The sequence below is a fragment of the Larimichthys crocea genome, chromosome II (assembly GCF_000972845.2).
Source record: "Larimichthys crocea isolate SSNF chromosome II, L_crocea_2.0, whole genome shotgun sequence".
Classification (NCBI taxonomy): domain Eukaryota; kingdom Metazoa; phylum Chordata; class Actinopteri; family Sciaenidae; genus Larimichthys; species Larimichthys crocea.
The window spans coordinates 7787761-7807469 of record NC_040012.1 but is presented as its reverse complement, the minus strand read 5'-3'; the positions used below and the strand labels follow the sequence as shown (position 1 = coordinate 7807469).

Below are 19709 nucleotides of genomic sequence, written 5' to 3'. Positions count from 1 at the left end.
TTCACGTCTTTACAACGTCGGAAGTGGAAGAAGTCTGCCGGACAGCTTCTGTGATTTTCTGAAACCGAAGTCCATCATTCTTTGATTAGCTTTTTCATCCTGCTTTTGTCTGAACTGTTCTGATCCTCCCATGTTGTTGAACGTGTTGTACGAACTTTAGCATACTGTGATACTGTGCTGTGTAGCCGGCCACATGGTGGCGCTGTTTTAACCTTTCCTCTTTGGTTTCCTTTCCAGATTCATGAGTTACGAGCCAAGTTTCTGCAGTGGAGCGAAAAGCTGCAGTTCCTCAAACGGCCACTTGAGGCTGGTTAGAAAACGAGTCAGTCTCCATAAGTCGCCATGTTCAAATGTCCAACTTCACAGCAGAAATAAACATGTTTACAGCCTGGTACAAAAAAACTGTTTCGGTCCCTATAGCTAATTTCCCCATTCACGACAACTGTACTGAGGGTGAATTTTTATATAACTCACCTGTTCAAATTATATTAAGGCTTAAAGTTATGCAGAATTAACAGTGTGACTGCTTGAATGACAGGTAAATGACATTACAGATGGCTTATTCAAGTACCCAAGCGTCATTCGGCCTGCTTCGTCGTTTGCCGATATTTAGATTAGCACCTACGAGTGACGTTACTCAGGCAAATTACATTAAGACTTAAAGTTATGCATGCCAACTTTGATTTACAGGTAGATGCTGTTACAGACGGCTTCTTTGTGCAATCAGGCTTCATTGGCTCGAGCCATCACACTCTGAGCTTCACAACAGCTCTTCAAAAACCTTTGAGTGACGTCACGGATACGAGATCCATTATGTTATACTGTCCGTGGTGGCACCGCTATATGGCGGTTTATGTCAATAAGCATCAAGTGAATCAAGTTTATTAAAGACTGGAGGAAATATGAAGGATAAAAATGATGATGATGAACCTGTGCACCAAATCTCCAAAGTTTTTGAGATCTGAAAGTTCTTCCACATTTTCTATTAATTGACAAAGTGATGTGCATGAAGACTGTATGATGGATTGTTACTAAAAGTTGTAACAAGCTGATCCCAATGGGAGGATGAGGGGGACACTGATTTAATCTAAGTTTCGTGTTCAAGGATTTGATGCATTGCTCGAGATGTTCACGCTGTTAAACCAGTTTCCGTCCAACAAGTCTGAACTTCTCGAGATGCGGCCAGCAGATGTTGTCCAAGCTTTCATTTCGGTTCCATATAATAACACGTGTTAATAGCATTTGTTCAACATAATAATGTTTGCAGGCAGCGTTGTACCAGTTGCCAACTTACAAACAAAACATGAAAAAGGAATAACAATAAATAAGTCCTGTTGAAGGGTTGCCACGGAGGCATACATCTATATAGAGATTTCATTTTTAGTTCTGTCCAAGCGGTTTTCCCCTGGGTGTGACAGGCAGCTGCACACATCAAAGACTCATGGCATGAATCTGAGGAGGAGGAACAGAAAGCTGTGAAACGCTTCCTGACCATCCAGCTGCTCACAGGTGGCAGGAAGATGACTGGAGAGCAGCCTCGCAAATCAGGCGTCTCACTGAGGATTGCGATGGTGCTGAGGGGATGAAGTGCTCAAGAGAGAGCCAAAAACACCATTTATCATCGGCATTTAAAGTCATGCCATCACTATTTGAATGCGCTAGCTAACTGTTTTTCAGACCTTGCTTTTAACCAGACAAGCTGATGACATTCTTATTTATGGCGGGGCTTTAAAGGGATGGAAGTTTAAAGTAATAGGAAGAACTTTTTCTTATAAATAAATGTTTTAAAGTTTGTTTTGACAGCTAGTTCTGGGGAACATCTTACGCCGCACATAAAATGATTCACTTTATGATTGTGGAAGTTGTTTGTCACACATATACAAAAGGCCACAGTATATGTTGTGTCTCTAAAGCAGAAACATAAAAGTTTAGAGAGTGTTCGGTTTCAAATCAATTTTTTAAAACTTCTGTCCAAAGACAAAACTGATTTCAGATTAATAATCACCAAAACTGTTGCTGACGTGAAGACAAACATCTCACCAGTAGTTAAACTCACCAAAACTGAGTTAATTACCTCTTAAAACAACATTACTACATTGATTTACTGCATTGTGCAATGACACTGTGGTAAATATGGACAGCTATAAATGTGTATTTGTTATGGTTACATTACTTATGATCAAAAACTAGCAGGTCGACAACTTTGCCCAGCTCAGCGTCTGTCTTTCAGCCTTTTATTTCACCAAGCTCTCACCGACGACTAAAAGCCAGTCCCAGATTAACTCGTCTAGCGGCTTCTTGCTCAGTCTCTGTCTCATTTAGCTTCCTCGGTCAACATCCTCTTTGGTCTATTTGCCTCTGTCATAGAGGCTGCTGAGCCCAGTTACACTGCCTGCTTGCCCAGCTCCGGTTCTGTCACAACACTGCCTCTGCTCCCCCATGCCCTGAAAACCTTGTCCAAACTCTACAAACACTAACACTCCCCCAGTGCTCTTATCTAGTGCCATTAAGTGTTATATACTTCTCGTGATGGTACAGAAACAGACGTAAGAATGACAGAGACACCGTTCACCTGATTACTATATTATGATAAGTCAGTGTAGCATCAAAACTGTTATTTTATGGTAGAAAAGTTGCACAATGTTGCTTTGAAATCATCAGACACTGAGGTTGTTTAACATTATACAATTAAAATGATTAAATGGGTGAAACAAATAAATCATCTGTTATTCGTGCTTCAACCAAGGTGACCACCACAGCCATGTCATCTACCATCGTAAACAGTTGCTGTGATTTTAAAGTGCTCTCATTTTCTAAATGATTTTACAAAAAAATGTCTAATTGTTCAGCACAATTAAACTTTTTAGCGCTATATTAAAATTTGAGTTTTTAAAGGAGTGTTAGCTCCGTCTTTGTTATTTATGGGATTTATCCGGTGTGTCCCTCCCTCTGTCGACTGACAGGTGGCTCTGACCTCTGCACTCACACATTTTCTCCTGATAGCCTGGAGCAGGAGACACTGTGACCCTTCATTGGATTTTCAGAGCGATGAGGTCAACAGTGTTAGCTGTGCACTGATGTTGTGCGGCTGGCATGTTTATTTCACACCACGGCACTGCAGCTCCAGGACAGGCTTTGGTTGGTCTTTAAGCTGTTATCCTTCAAGTTCAGGACTTCTCTCTGGAGGTCGTCAAAAGTCATTCTGGGAGGAAATCGCTTAATAAAAAATAGACCCAGTGAGTTAAAGGTCCAGTGTGTCAGATTTAGGAGGTCTATTTAGAGAATTTTGCAGAAATGGTGTATATAATATACTATTTTTAATTAGTGTGTAATCACCTGAATAAAACGTAGCCTCTCCTTGACGCTAGAGAGGAGAGGAGACCAGGATAATTAAAGATGTATTTGTATATTTTTATATGTTTTGGTGCAAAAATGTGTAAAATAACTCTAAGTAAAGCTGTTAAACAATTGTCATGGAGTAAACAGTACAATATTCACCTGGAGTATAAAGTGGCATGAAAACATGAAACTCAAATAAGGTACAGGTACTTGAATGTGCTTGTTCAAGGGTTAAAATGTTGGTAAACATCTATGTCGATAAGTGGAAAATGTGTAGGTGTTGGCAGCACTTCAGCACTGGTTGGTTTAAACAGTTAACCTTTTTACCACCAGACAGCCTTACTAACCAACGCTCCACCCCCCGAGCCTACAACACCTTCATCTGCTACTAATTTAGAGGCTTTAGAGCAGAGACAAGATGTAATTTACTGGTAATTCATTACTGTTTGCATCAATTCTCAAAACGTGTCGGTGCAGAGAGAAAATTGTTCTTTGGGTTTCCAGCTGTCGAACACAAAGAGCAAGCAGGTACACTCATGTTTGTGTTTTTGGTGCCTTTGAGTGATGGGGAAATTGCTGGAGGGTCACATTTCAAAACGTACCATCACACCCTTTAACATTTGATCTTCTTTCTGTGTGTGTACTTGCCCTAGCCTGAAGACAGGAAAGGCATTAAGAGGATTTTTGATCCCAGTGATCTTTTTCACAGCGCTGATTTGTTTGTTCAGGCAGCACACACAGAAGGTTGAGGTTAAGTCATGCCTTCACAGTTTCTTTCATTGACATAATTATATAAAAAATGATGTAACCCTAATACAATAGCGACTGACAACAAACTTTAGAGCTTAAAAGCGTCTTGCCAAAGCCTCTAAAGCAGTAAAAAGATGAGCGTGGGAGCCAAAGTCAGACTATCTATACGAGTGAAGCGGTCAGGGCACGGAGATTGATGGATTCTCAACGCAACACCACAGATGTGCGCTGCAATTTTTCCATGAGCAAAGACAGATTTGCGGTGTGTGTGTGAAACAGAATTTGTCCCAGATTTTCTCTCTTCTTCTTCCTCCCTCTTTGCTCTCCTCTCTTCTCTGCGGGCTGGATGGAGGGAGCTTTGATGTGGCACTCTCTCAGTGTTGTGACCGCAGGCCCAAGAGGAACCAGATGCTCTTTGGACCGGCTTGTGGTGCAGAGGCATATATATAAATAAAAAAGAGAGAGAAAGAAGATGGGTGCACGGCTACAGGGGGGCTGCCTTCATGCCAGGCGAGTTTACTGTAAAGTTTCCTGCATCAGAGCAGGCAGAGGAGGGTGTCTTTGAGGGGTAACGGTACACTGAAAACAGGAGATGAACATGAACGCAATGTTCTTTCAATTACGGCTTGTGTAGACAAACAAAACTGCAACTATCATTTAAGGGTTTCATAGCAGGAAAACATCAAGTCGTCAGCATACATGAGTGTTATATTTGAGTCTGAGCCCCCTAAAACAGCACCAAGCTGAGAGGACAGGAACCAGAGATGAAACTGCTCTTGCACTTAGACTAAGAAAGACTTTTAGCACATACTGAGCCGTCATAAAAAGAAAAGACTAATTTGAAAAAAGAAGATAACAAATGTAATCAGTCACCTCCACAAGAAGAAAAGTCACAAAGATCTAACGTGTACGCTCAAAATCAACCAAAACACAGAAACCTGATGGAAGCACTTAGTGTATCCGTGCAAGGATCTTATAATAAAGGTTTATTTGCACAACTTTGCTACTCGTTCTTACTTTTATGAAACTCAACACACCATCTTCATCTCCAAAACAGAAGCCTCTAAAACAATTTGAAGAAACTGAAACAATGTAACGGCATGTTAGAGGTCAGGTGTCACTGCTGTTAACTGGTAAAACAATCTAAACTTTACTGAAACAGCCAAAAGGTAAACAAACTAACCACGAAGCACATTCGCTCATTGTAGGAGCGCACAGTCTGGCACGCTGGTGGCTGGATATTAAAGCAGGATATGACAATAAAATGCAGATAGTATCTCTTGCCACAAAAACATGAGTCAGAGTCTGACAGGCTCATAGAGGAATTTTTATTTAGGAAAACTCCCATTTAATATCCTGGATCGTGATTTAACCACGAGGGGAAAATCCAAACTCCGAACGAAAAGCTCAGAATCACAAGACTGTGACATTCACACTCAGAGAAACATTTCAAGTCATTAAATGTTGTGATTATCTGACTACTGACCTGCGTCGTGTTCCCTCACTTAACCTCACTTAACAGTTTCCTACATTTCCCAGAATGACTTGTGACAACACCCAAAGAACATGCCTGAACTCGCTCCTTTGAGCTGCGGGTTTTTCTGTGTAGGTGGAGGGAGTCATGATGGCCGTAAAAGCAAGACAGCAAGGAGTTATTCTGGTCTGAAAATGGGAGGGAAAAGTGTTGCGGCTGTCACACAAAATGCTTTATGTTTTGTTGTCTGTTGTTGCTGTACTGAAACAACATATTGAGGCTACAGTCGGCGGCTTTGTTATTTTGTTTGTTTGTTTTGCAGTGAATTCCTAGAAAGGAGATGAACACTGACGTTTATGTGTTTGTGATTAATACCAAAGTTCAACTGGTAACAATCAAACTCGATTGTTGCCAGTTGCCCCAGAAAAGTAATAAAACAGACTCTATACATCTCCAAAGGTTGTTAAAAATGTATTTTCCAGGTTGACTTTTCCTTTAAGGACACTTCAGCAGGCTGAATATTTGCTGACACAGCGGCTTTGTACCCCAGAGTCCTGTGTTTGAAGGACAGTCTGTCTGACCACCAGGCCACCAACAACCACACCAGCATCAGCAGGATGACAGAACACAAGCTGAATCAAATCCGTCTCCCCCATGACTCTCCGTAACCGCTCGTACTGTACCATTACACAAACCTCATAATAGTTTTGATTTATGACCCTCGTGTGACACTGTAGAGTTTGGCAGCAGGCCTACGCGGCTCCGTCTTCGGTCTTACACCACAAAAAACATAAAGGCGTACACATTGAGAATTTCCCTCGGACGTTAATGTAGCTGAGAAGACATGGAAAGCAAAGAAAGCCACAGACGGTGAGATTAATCTGACTTTTTAAAAATGATGTTTTCCCGTTTCTTTCTGCTTGGAGAGAAATGAAGGATTATGGCAGAAATAAAGTCAGTCTTTCCACCATCTTTCTCCGACCCTCTGTGAGGCAGCCATGACATGACATGTTTATCTTACATGTCAAATAACTGTTTATGCAGTAAAACAAAAGCAGGGTGTTACAACGGCTGGGTAACGGATGCTAGATGCTACATACAATGGAATGATCCAAATGTTTTGATTGGAGGGCAATCGAACTGAGCGGAGGATAAACAGAAACGACTGGGAGTTGATTGTGTTTATTAAAGATGAGGACAAATACAGAGAGCAGTTTGTTGAGTGACAAGTGTGTGAGGCTGCTGCCGGGGAATTTCAAGAGGTTTTAAATGAGCTGCAGGACATGAATCACTTTTAATCTGAGTCTGTGTTGTTGACTTTGGTGCAGAGACGTATTGACAACTTTGAAATACTACGACCTTGCTTACCGGTACAAAGACCGCATGACATCACGTGGAGACCAAGGGGAGATGGGAGGACATGCAAAAAATGGACAGACATTTGTCTTGACCATAAGGCTACCAAGAACAACATTTCTTCTACAGTAAGAGCTCTATTAAAGCAACGTTGTGCAACTTTCCTACCATTAAAATCACAGATTGATGCTACACTCACCTGTAATCAGGTGAATCACGTCTGTTTCAGCACTATGTAACTTTGTGCTCCAGGTACGATCACCCACAACCAACTATTTCGCTGATTTTGGTGAAACCGGATCGTTTGATGGACAGTAAACTGCTGCAAACTATAGCTGCTGCTAGTTCAGTTTGTTAGCCGAGCTGCTACAGTCAGTGAGCTCAGAGCACCGGGGGAGTGTTACTGTTTGTAACACAAGTGTTTAGGACCACCAGGAAAAGGAGGTTTTCAGGCCCAGAGCATGGAGGAATGCTGACAAGGAGTAGAGCTGGTGTCGTGCCAGAACCAGAGCAATGTAACCGGGCTCAGCAGCTTCAACGGACATAATGAAGAAGGTGAAAACAAGGAATCCTTGACAGAGGAAGATGAGGGAGTAGCCGAGCAAGAAGCTGCCAAACAAGAGTAAATCTGGGGCTGAATTGTAATTGTTGGCAAGACTTTTGTGAAATAAATACAGAGCTGGGGTTCTTGTTGTTGGACTAGTAAGTCATGTTATCTGGCCAAAATTGATGAAATAGTTGGTGTTGTTTGACTTAGCGCGGTAAAGTGTTATGTACTTCTACCTGGGTGATCGTAGTCACAAAGTTACATAGTTCAGAAACAGACGACTGGGAATGAGAGACACAATTTACCTGATTTCAAGTCAGTGTAGCATGAAAATGACTTCAAATCTGTTATTTTATGGTAGGAAAGTTACAAAATGTCTCTTTAACTCACCTATAGTACGTTGACAAGTTAGCCTAGCTACCCTTTTACATTCAAAGTGCCCAAGAGAGATTTGTGTCAGACAACGACACCAAAGAGCTTCATTGACATAATAATTCTGTTTCTGCCATGCTCATGAAAAATAAATAGTGATTTAGACTTTGACCCCAGTTCCTCCACAGCCTTTCAGTTTGTTTGGCTCCACGCAGACAAACTGTTGTGCTACCAAACCTACAAGATGCCAGTTTAAGAGTTTTAAAATGCAGATTTTTCCAGCGAGCATCGAGTCAGACTAAAGTCGTTGACAGGAAAACTCCTAAACTATGCCAGTGGTTTGTTTCATGTGGAAAAGCGGTGCCAATTTAAGGATCCTCTTTGGTTTCCCACTTAAAGATCAAAAGGATCTGGGCTAATCTATTTGACTGGGCCCTGCTGTCTCCACGACAACAAGCTCACAGACAGGAAGCCCGTCCTTCCTTCACGGGCGCTTGTCATCGACAATGCAACCACTCAGCGGTGTCTGACTCTCCCAGAAGTCACTGTGTATGTGCACGCATGCCTGTTTGCATTTTTGGGTGGATGTGTGTGTAATACAACTCCACAAAGCTCGAAAAAGCTTTCTCATTTTTCCTTCTGTGTGTGTGTGTGTGTGTGTGTGTGTGTGTGTGTTTGGCCATGAAGGTCATGTTTACAGAAATCTTTTAGATACACAATCTCTTCTTATCCTCAGGTGTGTGTGGGACTGAGAGAGTGTTGAGTTCTGCTTCAGTGACCCAGAAAACATCTTTAAATGTGTTCTTAGGTCACAATGGAGCCGCCTGTGTTTGCCCAACACATGTCTTGAGTATGGATGGTGAACCTGAGGAACATGTTTCTTTGATGAATGAAATGAGAGATTGCTTTGACGTACAGAACGATAGCAGGAACAGTAGCCCAGCAGGGATAAACTGGCTCTAGATATAGACATATTCTGTTTTGCTCAACCAGCACAGCCACCGTAGTTTCTCCCTCGTGCTATGAATGGGGAGGGTGAGTGGAGGGGGTTGCAAACTGAACTACACTACTAGATTAAGATAAATCTTACACAGTCGCCCTTTAAAAGGAGATTATCTACCTAAATACTACCTTAAAATAGAGAGTTACTGCAATCATTCATCTTAATACAGGTGGTGAAGTGAGGCCCTTGTGTTGAAACTACACTGTAAAAAAAATTGGGACAGATTTGCAGTTCTTGTGCCATAGGCAAACTTTGTCCTGGTAGGTGTTTTGTTTCAGCAACGCAACCTTTAGGACTTCGCCATCAGTCGGCAAGGAAACACTGTCTGGGGAAAACACAAATACCAAATTTCATATTGAAAAGACATGGACCATAGTCAGTTTGGCTAACGCAATCTCTGTTTCTGGAGCTAGATTTTGTCTGGTTGTTGAACAGATTTAAAATTAAACGCTGGATGGAAAGCTTCCGCAGTTATCTGCCCAAAAGTTTCCGAAGATCTAACCTTATTTTCCTTATATCCAGCCAAAGACCACAAACAAATGTCCTTCCTCAACTCTTATCTGCTCTTTAGGGTTAAACTGCGAGCACGACGTGCAGATCATTACCTCACTGTCAACCTGGCCATTGCCTGATGGGAACAGTGTGTGTGTGTGTCACAGACTTTTTGTCATCTTCAGATTGTTTCAAGCTAAATGTGAACAATATGATTTGGACGCCTGGAGGCCTTAACAGACTCGGGGAGTCTGTGTCCCATTAAGAAATTGTTATAATCGTATGATTGAAAGATGGGATGAGGCTGTGAAAGCTGGGGGGATCAGCTGCAGTACATTAGGACTTAAAGCCTGACAGATCTTGCTATTCTGGGTTCAAGAAATAGATTCCATGGTGTCCAACTAACCGGATTTTTTTCCTCTCCACTCCATCTTGTTTGCATAACATCAAGGGCTGGGTAATCCCCATTCTTCTATGCATTGCTGTGCGGGTATGTGGTGCTTTGTGCATCGAAACGCTGAATGTGAAGCAGAAACAACGGGCGAGTGTGAAGGACATAAAACCTGAGCCCCATTTGTGAGCTGGATTCACAAATAGTTTTTTACTGCTTGTTGTTCAAGCTTCTTTTTTTTTCCAAGGTGGTTTTGATTTGCCGGTAAGTGCATAAACATTTAGCGGTACCACGTTAAGTCATCCTTTATAAAATGTTTATAAGTTGGTAGTGAGGGCTTTGAGGGCTACTTGTGCTTTACAGATTACGAAAGTCATTAATAAAAACAACAATTGGGTTGCCAGGTTGTAATAAAATCCCTTTGGCTGGAAAGCCGATATCCCCTTTAGCATAAAACTGGCACATTACACTTCATAAAGACATTTATTATGCATTGAACTATTCGCTCGCCCTAATCTTCTTCTGGCTCGATATTCCAGCTTCAAAACAGCTTTTGAGAAACTTGTGGGTAACATCACGGAAACCCCATTCATTCTTTAAACTGTCAACGAAAGACACGAGTAGCTGTTCAGAGTAGAGAGGGTCCTGACGTTGCCTTTGACTTTGGGAAAAAAAGAATTCTGTATCTGTAGATTGATATGAAATAGTCACAGTTTAGTGTCTAATGTCTTCTTTAAAAGAGAAATTTGCACATTTTAGAGGGATCTTTTATTTTTTAATCCCTCACCTGTCAGGTGTGGCATATCAGGATTTGATTTGGGCGTAGGAGCTCTGCTTAAAATGGAAATTTGTGAACAAAATTTGAAAGAAACAAAAACTTTTGTGTGCACTGAAGAAATCTTTGAGCCTTTACTCCAACTCTCTTTAATGGGAGCAAAAAACAAGAGTGTTTATATTTTTATTGAGTGCCTAAAATTCGCCTTTCATCACTTAAGTTCTGCACCAGTTGAAATCTCTGACAGTTAGTTATAGTGGATCTTTGATCTCAGACTACTTTCCTTATGTAAACTATTTTGTGGTTTTGGTGGTTTAGTGGAAAACATATCTGTAACTAGGGGTGTAACGGCACACAGAGGTTTGTTGCGTGTTCGGTACAGCAGGAAAGAAACAAAACAAAAATAGATGAGGTTTCTTTTTATCTGCTGTGAAATGAGCGTTATATGTTCAAGGTGTTTCCATTCACGAACCGTACAACGGTGAAGCAATGTGCCGTTCTTGTCTAACTGACAGCTCTCTCTTCATTGCTGTTGTTGCTGACCGTGAACCCGAATTGTTCCCAAACATCTGATTTGAAGGATGAGCTTGCGGTGCTAACCTCAGTGCTTCTTATTAATGACGTGTGGCTAAAAGTTTCACTTGTGAACTTTCTACATTACGTGCAACAGTCTACTTAGCATGTAGTTTGTGTGCAGCTGCGTGCACCCAACTGTGACCGCCATACCATGATGGTTCGATGGCACGACTGTATTTACTGTTATCTGTGACAACAGTGTTTTGATCCTGGTGGGAATGATTTAATTTCTACTGGAAAACATCTCTGTGTTTACTTTAGCAACCTAACATTGTCCGCCCATCGAAGAGTCCAGATGTGATTCCCTCACCGTCACCATCCAAAGTGAAATACTGAGTAAAGTCCGAGTGTCACATTAGAAGATGCTGATTAAGAAAAGCCTCGAACTTGAGTTTATTAATGATCAGGCCAAAGTGTTGTATGACTCTTTCAGCCATTAGAAACCTGCAGAGGATTTGTCACAGGGCCTTAAAGCATCTCATTCCTCCCCTCCTCCCTCTGCAGCTCACCCTGCTTCAAACACTTCATTACTGATGAGTTGCGAGGCAATGGACTTTCAAACATTTCACTGACTCGAACTCTTGGCAGGGTCGTTTTTGTCTGGTACCTCCAGCAGGTTGGAAACAGATGGGAGGAGTGACCGAGGAAAATGTTGGACAATACTGAACTATCTCGAACACTTGCCTCATAATCTGTCAGAGTGCCTGTGATCAGGAGTTTTTTGTAAAGGAACCAGCAGTGCAGCTGCAGATTTGAGTAAACACTTATAAGCCTATAGACTTATTTTGTTGGAGGGTTTAAAATAATTATGCATTACTTAAATCTCATTCAGATTTCTTATACAGATTATGTCCCATAAAACAATCATTTTATTAATGGAGGACTCTTTTTGGCTGCTTTAGGTGGATGCAGTCATGTCTCCATCAGGTTTTTATAGAGAACTGATGTTATTATTTTCACGTGGCGTTCCATCATCATTGTTTAATTTATGAGGCCTATCAAGTCCTGTGCAGATAAATACATACAGACTGCTTATGCTCTGTATTGTTTCTTTATTTAATGTGTTGCACAGCACAGATAAAAATATTCTGTCACGCATATGCTTAAGCCAAGTCCAAAATCCATTATTTGGAAACATTTGGTTTCCATTTAATAAATGCAGATCAGATTTATATAAAGAGGATGAATGAGTCCCCAACATTGTGACATTGTTTCTTCAAGCCAAGCTTTTTGAATACATGCTTTATGAATTAACAACACAATGCAGTATTGACTCCATATACTGTCCTACGCTCACATTATTCACCAGGACACATATGACATCGGTGAGTGTCAAAAACTTTACATACATACTGTATGTCCGCAATTTTGTGGATATGAATTAAGTGAAAGTGGCGCTCCTCCACTACAACAGAATTATATGATGATGGCATAAAATCGAGAAATCGAAATCGAGTTTTATTAAAGTTTGAGAACAATCTGTTTAAAAAAATGTTGGGAATAGAAACTTCTTGGGCTCTCCACCTGATATCGGACACTAATCCTCTAACTTCTGACTCAAGTGTCCTCCATGTGCTGCTCCAGTGTCACCCGAACCACCTGCTCTGTGGGTGTCACTCCTCATCTTCTGTGCAGACATGGGTTAAAAATAAAAACATATTTTTTGTGGTTGATTAAGTAGAGACTGGAAGGAGGTGACAGCCTGGAATGCTGCATGTCTTGAGTCTGTAAAAAGTTTGCATATATACCTACATCTTTTTGTGGCATTTATCTAAATGAAGCGAGGCCAACGAAGAAGTGTAAAAAAAACTGCAGTCCCTCAAACGGCCACTTGAGCCTGCCTACAGAACAGAAGTTTCCAGAAGCCCCCATGTTAAAATGTCAAACCCCACAGCAGAAATAAACATGTTTACAGCCTGGTACAAAAAACTGTTGTGGTCTCTACAGCTAATTTCCTGCCAAGATGGAGCTTCAAAACGGCTCTTCAGAAACCTCCAAGTGACATCACGGAAACCCCGTCACTTCTTTATGTTGTCAGTGATTCCAGTGAAAGAAACACGTCATGACTTTGCCCTTTGATTTGGGAAAAAATTTTTACCTGTAGTGTTATATGAAATCCATAGTTTCATGTCTAATTCAAGATAAATCTGAGCTTCACAACAGCTCTTAAGAAACCTGTGGGTGACGTCACGGATACGAAAGAACCCTTCATTTGCAGTGCAGCTCGATACCGTATGTCCTGCTGTATCATACAGTGTTGTCATTTGACAGTATTTGAAATTAATGAATCACAAAAACTGAACTGACGTATCTTTACATCTAGCCTCCATTATTTTCCATTAGGAAGTTATTAGAGCTCAGAGAGACGAATATTTAGAGGCCTGTTTGTGTGATCAATAAGAAACTCATCAGCGTCCCATCAGCTAAGCTCCATTTTATCCAACAAATATTATCCAGAGAGAGGAGACATCCTAATCACCGTCCTCTAATACTCTATCTATCCTGCACAGCCTGCAGCCACTTAGGCCTGTGGAAACGCACCCTGACTACTGCACGGGTTCACATGCTGACCAAAAGTCAGACCGGCATTCAACCTGTCATCATGCTGTATTTCAGGGGTGTTTGACTTAAACATATGTGGTGCTATTCCATAAAAGAAGAGATGAGTGGAATGATAAATCGAGGGCAAATGGCATGTAAAGGTCTGGATCCAGTGAGTACACTTAAAAGGTTATATTTAAAAATACAAAATGATCTCTGCTTATTATTCCCATAAGATTTTTTTATTCCTACACTGGTGTTGATATCATATGAGCAGTTCATACAGACGGTAGATGTGGAGGCTTTGCAGGGGATTCAAAACAATGATTAGACTTAAATAAAACAGAAAATATGTGCAATATTGTGGCCAAGGCCAAATGCTTTTATTCATATACTGTTGCAGGAAACTGATTTCTCAAATATCATAATTCAATAAAGTCATAAAATTATTTTGCTTTTGTTCGCCTGACTGTCCATCACAATTATTCTTTTTTAAATAAAAGGAATAAGTAAAGTTAAATCTTTTATCTGTTTGAAACTTTATAAATAAGTCATTCTTCCCATGGCTGCCAAGAAACTCCCACATGACTTTGTTTTTGCAAACAATACTGGTTCTGGTGTCTCGATATTAAATTATAGTACTCATTGTATACTGCACAGATGCATTTCAGTAGCTTGAAGGCTCAACGTTTGGAGGTGAGGTTTTGGGTTTTGGTGGCCAAATCAGATACTGAGCAACAGAGCAATCTGTATGAGCTCAAAGGCAAACTTTCAACATTCCTCATTCTGAAGCAGACCACCCAAAAAGACCCCAACGCCGCCACCTCCTCCCCCAGCTCGCTCCCAGCTCACCCAACCCCCTCCCCCCCGTCTCGAGTTACAAGGCATCACTGGTCTCCAAAAGAAAATGTCACAAAAAAAGGAACTTGAACTTCAAAAGGCGACTAATCTGAAGTAGCCCGAGTTAATCGTGTGCATCTGTTCCACAGCTCTGAGGCTTCTGACCCGCAGGAGTCTCGCTCTGCCGGCTGCTTCACCATGCAGTAAGCACCAAACACACCAACCCAAAGACTGGTAAAATTATCACTACTCAGTGTTTGGATGAAGAACCTCTCTGGTAAATGTTGTTGACAAAGCCACATGTGGAGATAGACTGTCATTTGGAGGTTGTGGAGGCTGATGTTCCTTCCAAAAAGTCTAATTTTATGAGTCTGTCGAAGCTGAAGTCATGACTTCACTGGAGCATTTTATTTTAACCGAGACGAATAACCAATTTTAGAAAAAGTCAGACATCAAGGAGGAAAATCATTAATATTGTTTTCTGTTTCATTTTTATCTGTTGGACACAAACATAAATCATGTTCCAGTTCCAACTTAAAGCTGCACTTGTTAATAGTTTTTACAATATATAAAATAAAATGCTACCGTGAAAGGAGTATACTGATGAACCTAATACCTCTCAGCTCTACAGAGTATTTTAGCATCTTTCAGCTTATTGTTTTGGTTTCACTGGTCGCATCTTTACTGTTTTGGTTCACAGCGTTTCCAGATGCAGCAAGCAGTTGTTTAAATTGAAAAAGCAGTTAACATAAGGAAGATTGCTGTCCTAAGTCATAGATTTGATATATTCTTTGATATATAACTAATTTTTGATACCTTTCTTTCCTAACTTCCTGTCTTTTGTCAGAAATCAAAATACTTCATTTATGGTTGAAACGAGAGCTCGACACGGTGCAGTTTTGGTCCTCAAGTGTGGCTTGAAAACTGCAAACTGTGTCATTTGCGCTCCATTTTTTTTTCCACATTGAACCCATAGTTCATTATCTAAACTATAAACCCTCTGTATTTCACCCGCCCAGCACAGAATGCCAGATAAAGTCAGCGAGTGTGAACATAGTGGAGCATTTAGCAGCTAAAGAGCCAAATACTTCCCTCAGGAAAAGGTGGAGACTTCTCCACCTAAACTGAGCTTAAAGGAGATTATAGTGGTTAGAAACACCCCAAATAAATGCTAATGTTGCTCCATGTCTGTCGAATGGGTAAACAGGCAACTGTTATTCAGCTTATCAGCGTTACAAGGTGATGTTTCAGTGTTGTGTTTACAGCTTGGTCCAGTGCCTCACAATGACTCCTTATTTTAAGTTTTAATTATCTACAGAGTTCATTCTATAAAGTCACGATTGCATGTGACAATGTTTTTTAAACACACTAACTTTGAAAACAAGTTCAGACCTGAAATACTTCAATTGCCAATACTTTGATCTTAGCAAACAAAACAGAGACATAGTCAAAAGACTGCATAAATCCAAACAATGTTTTTGGCTGTCATTTTTAGATCGGTCCTGATATTGCTTCATCTCCAGGCAGATGCTAAACAAGTGAGTTCAGCTTTTACAATAATGTGCCATCTATGACAAAACACACTCAGAGCTAATTAACTAAACAACGTCTGTTTGTGATCACGGCTTTGAACCTTCTTCAGACACACAGGCAATTAAAAATGAAAGTGTAGTCTTCAAATAATAATAGTACGACACAAAGAAATCCAGTTTAAGTTCACTTACTAGCTTTTTCTGGAGCTTTCAGCTGTTTTTCAGCAGGTGAAGTTTACTCAGTTGACATGGCGATGAATCTTTCATTTGCTGATGAAGACTGCATCACATGGATGAAAGCTCCTGAAAAGAAAAACTAGTAAGTGGACTTTCATAATAAATTCTTACATATACAAGAAGTGCTGAAGGTGCAATGTTACTGAACCTGCATGTCAATGAATTGATATCGGATTGAGCAACTTTATCTACAGATGAAGAAGACCATGTGAGAGAGCTGAAAGCAGGCAATGTATAATATGTATTTAAAAACTATGGGTAAATCCCATTACGCACTTCAAAGTGTATTATTTAACTTGAAAACAGTGAGTGGAAAAAAAGTCTCATAAAGGTTCATTTAGCAGCTGTTCTGGAGCTTTCAATCAAGTGTTTCTGAAAGTCCACAGCAAACATAACCATCCTTAAAAACTGTGAGTGAGAGAAATCACCTGTAGAAGACAAAGTGTCCTCCTTAACACAACGCAGCCACAAGACAGTTTGTTTTTGGAGTTCCTCCGGCATGACTTGATTGGAAAACCTCAAAACACCTGCAGACCACAGCTGAATGGAGCAGAGTTGGCTCTATGCCTTCTGGGAAATGTAGGATATTCACTAACTCAAATAGAAAGAAACACAGCAGATTTAGGGAAAGTGTGTCCAACAGACAGTTCATCTTATCTCTCATTAGACATAGATCAACATTAAGAAGATATGAGGGTGGATCCACCGTGGCTGCACTACTTTAAATGTAATAAAAATGTGTTTTTGTCGTATAAAATATATACCATGTTTTGGTTATTACAAATGACATGCAGCATCACAAATATACAGTGATACAGTAATAATTATGCACTCACACTAATGTATGCCTTACCCTAACAATTAGTTTAACCTCTTGAACTCTTGAACTGCTGCAAACTCATGTTGTGTGGCCAAACATTATTCAAAACCCCAGATATGAAGCTTATATTCTTGTGGGGATCTCAGAGTTTCCAAAGATACCAAATATGTCAGAGTAAATTATAGGATATGAGAATAAAATGATGCACAAGACATCTGGCGCAGCCATAAAAACACTTTGATTAAGTGTTGGAACAAGCTGACATTATAGTGCGGATTTTTTTACTTCACTTGGGGACTGCAGGATCCTTTGCCTTGTATGTCATTAAAAATATGGAAACATCCTATAAGTCACCACCAGGACAAATTAGAAAATATTTATTTTACCTTTGGTACCTTTGGATCTTGTGCTGTGTCTGGTTGCCTTTTGAAGTTTAAAGTCTTTAAAAAAAAGAAGGTGTTTTTTAATGTCGCCAGATGTTTCCCAGCTCTGCACTGGACTGACCTGTGTGCGATCATACGCACAGGAGCCAGACATCACCGACGTCAGTTATGACAACATTAGATTTCTCTCTGTTTGGGAGTAATGACAGACCCCCCAACCAAACTGTCTGCATTCCTCGCTGTGGGACAGAGGCAGAGAGAGAGAAAAAACACCGCCTATCACATTTCATCCTCAGCACCACCTTTGCCAAGCAGATAGCAACTCCAGTAACATGTGGCCTGCCCTTGAAGACTACCCAAAACCACATGTGTGAATCCCCCCTCACACACACACACACACACACACATACAGGCAACCTGCTGTCGTTGGAGTGGGGTGATTAGGGGGGAGGCCAAAATCAAAGGAACAAATCTTGAAAATTAAAGGACTTGCAGACTGGCCATCTTTTCCTCTCTCAGGCAGGAATGCTTCTCATTAGACGGCTGCCTCAATGTGAACCAGCAACCCACAAATGCAGATTGGAGTGGGCGTTTTTTTTTTTCGAAGTCTCTTCAGAAAAATGGAGAAAAAAAGAAAGAAAGAAAAGAGGGTCTCAAACCCTTAATGTTTCCAGTGTGTCTGAATGGGTTTAGATCTGAATGTAACAGGATGTGTTGCAGGATTTAAATCAAACTGTACGAACAGTGATGTTGACGAGGAGTGGAATAAATCAATTAAAGGGTTAGTTCACCTAAAGAACAAGTGTTTTTATAGCCATGCGAATAGTTTTGATTTGGAGATATTTCTGAAACTTACGCAGTGATTCAGTACAATACAGACAATTTTCACAATATATCTGCAGCCAAAGTCTAAAAACTAACAAACTTGAATATAATATTAAATGACACAGAATGCAGATCTAGTGCCATTAAAATAATAAAAAAAGTGTTCAGGCCAAACATTTTTTTTAGTGCTGCAGATGGATGACACAAGTTGATGACATGTCTCCGCTTGCATTTCTTCACCAGACATTCATCGCACAATCTGACATACCTCAAAATATATCTTGTACAGGCTGACACAGATTGTGACCAAGATTTGATTAGACCCATCTTGCACCGTGTGAAATGCAATGAACCTGCAAAACTGCTGTCGCAGTTTTCATAGGGACTTTTTTCTTTGGAAGAAAGTACGTCTTTATGACATAAACACAAGATGAATATCTTAAAACCTCAGCAGATAAAAGCATCTGCATGGCAAGACAACACAAGGGCCAAGTGTTAAAAGTTGACTTTGAATGAACTGATTGAACTTTATTTATTTATTTTAAGTTTTATACTAAGTTCCTGTCCTCACAATGTAGGTGCAAAGCTATCAGCAAGCTAAACATTAGTTAGCAGTCTTTTAAGTTGTCATTGGAAGGAACTGTGACAGTATTGGACAACGGATTAAATGATAGTGGGTACAAATCAGAGTACTGTGAGATTCTTCTAACAATAGCTAAGACAATGTATTGTAACAATGAACTGAACACTGAATTGGAAAGATCAACATCAAGTCCAGAGGAAATGCAATAATCAAGTCCATAAAAGTATAAGGTAAACAATGGTTGCTAATTTTGGCCACAGTCATTGTAAAAATGCCAGCCCATGAAGCTGTTGGGGTTGAAGTAGCTATGGTGAATACATACAATATACAAATGTAAGTTATACAAATGTTTTATATTTTTATTTTGGCAGTCAAATCTTGCCAGTAACCCAAGGTACACAGCTCACGGAAGAAGAAAAAAAGAAAAAGCGGTAAAATGTTGCCTAAGTGGACAATGGCCGTACTCGACACTACACAACATTACCCTGTTGAAATTAGCACACTACAACTACACTACAAGTGTAATAATGGAAATGACCAAAACTGAGAGACATTATCCTCAGACAGCTAGTAGTATAATGGCTAGCTTGGTTGGCAGTAAACTGATTGAGGAAGAAGCTAAAGAGTACCTACAAATAATGCTCCAGTAATAATAAAAACAAAAACAAAAACCTACGTACAAAATGGTGGACGTAACAATGTCGGTTAAACTGTTGCTACTAGCAACATAATGCTGAACTGAAACCAACTGCTGGTGTCAAATTACAGCTAATGTATCAGAATTGGTTGATTAAAAAAAACAACAACTAATAAAATAACAAATATTAATCATAACTAATTGACTTTAGTTGTAATGACCAGTGTTTCTTTTTT

At 40.2% G+C, this 19709-nt stretch overlaps 1 protein-coding gene across 2 annotated transcripts in view; it reads right to left on the bottom strand.

The window, feature by feature from the left end:
• Positions 1-16774, bottom strand: part of LOC104934401 (protein APCDD1) — a 42307-nt gene extending 25533 nt beyond the window's left edge. For both annotated transcript variants that reach the window (XM_019257445.2, XM_027289422.1), the window contains exons 1-2: positions 16654-16774; positions 16181-16291 (exon numbers count right to left, since the gene is read on the bottom strand). The gene's annotated coding sequence lies outside the window, so the exon portion shown is untranslated. The remainder of the gene's footprint in view (positions 1-16180; positions 16292-16653) is intronic.
• Between the last annotated feature and the right edge of the window lie 2935 nt (positions 16775-19709).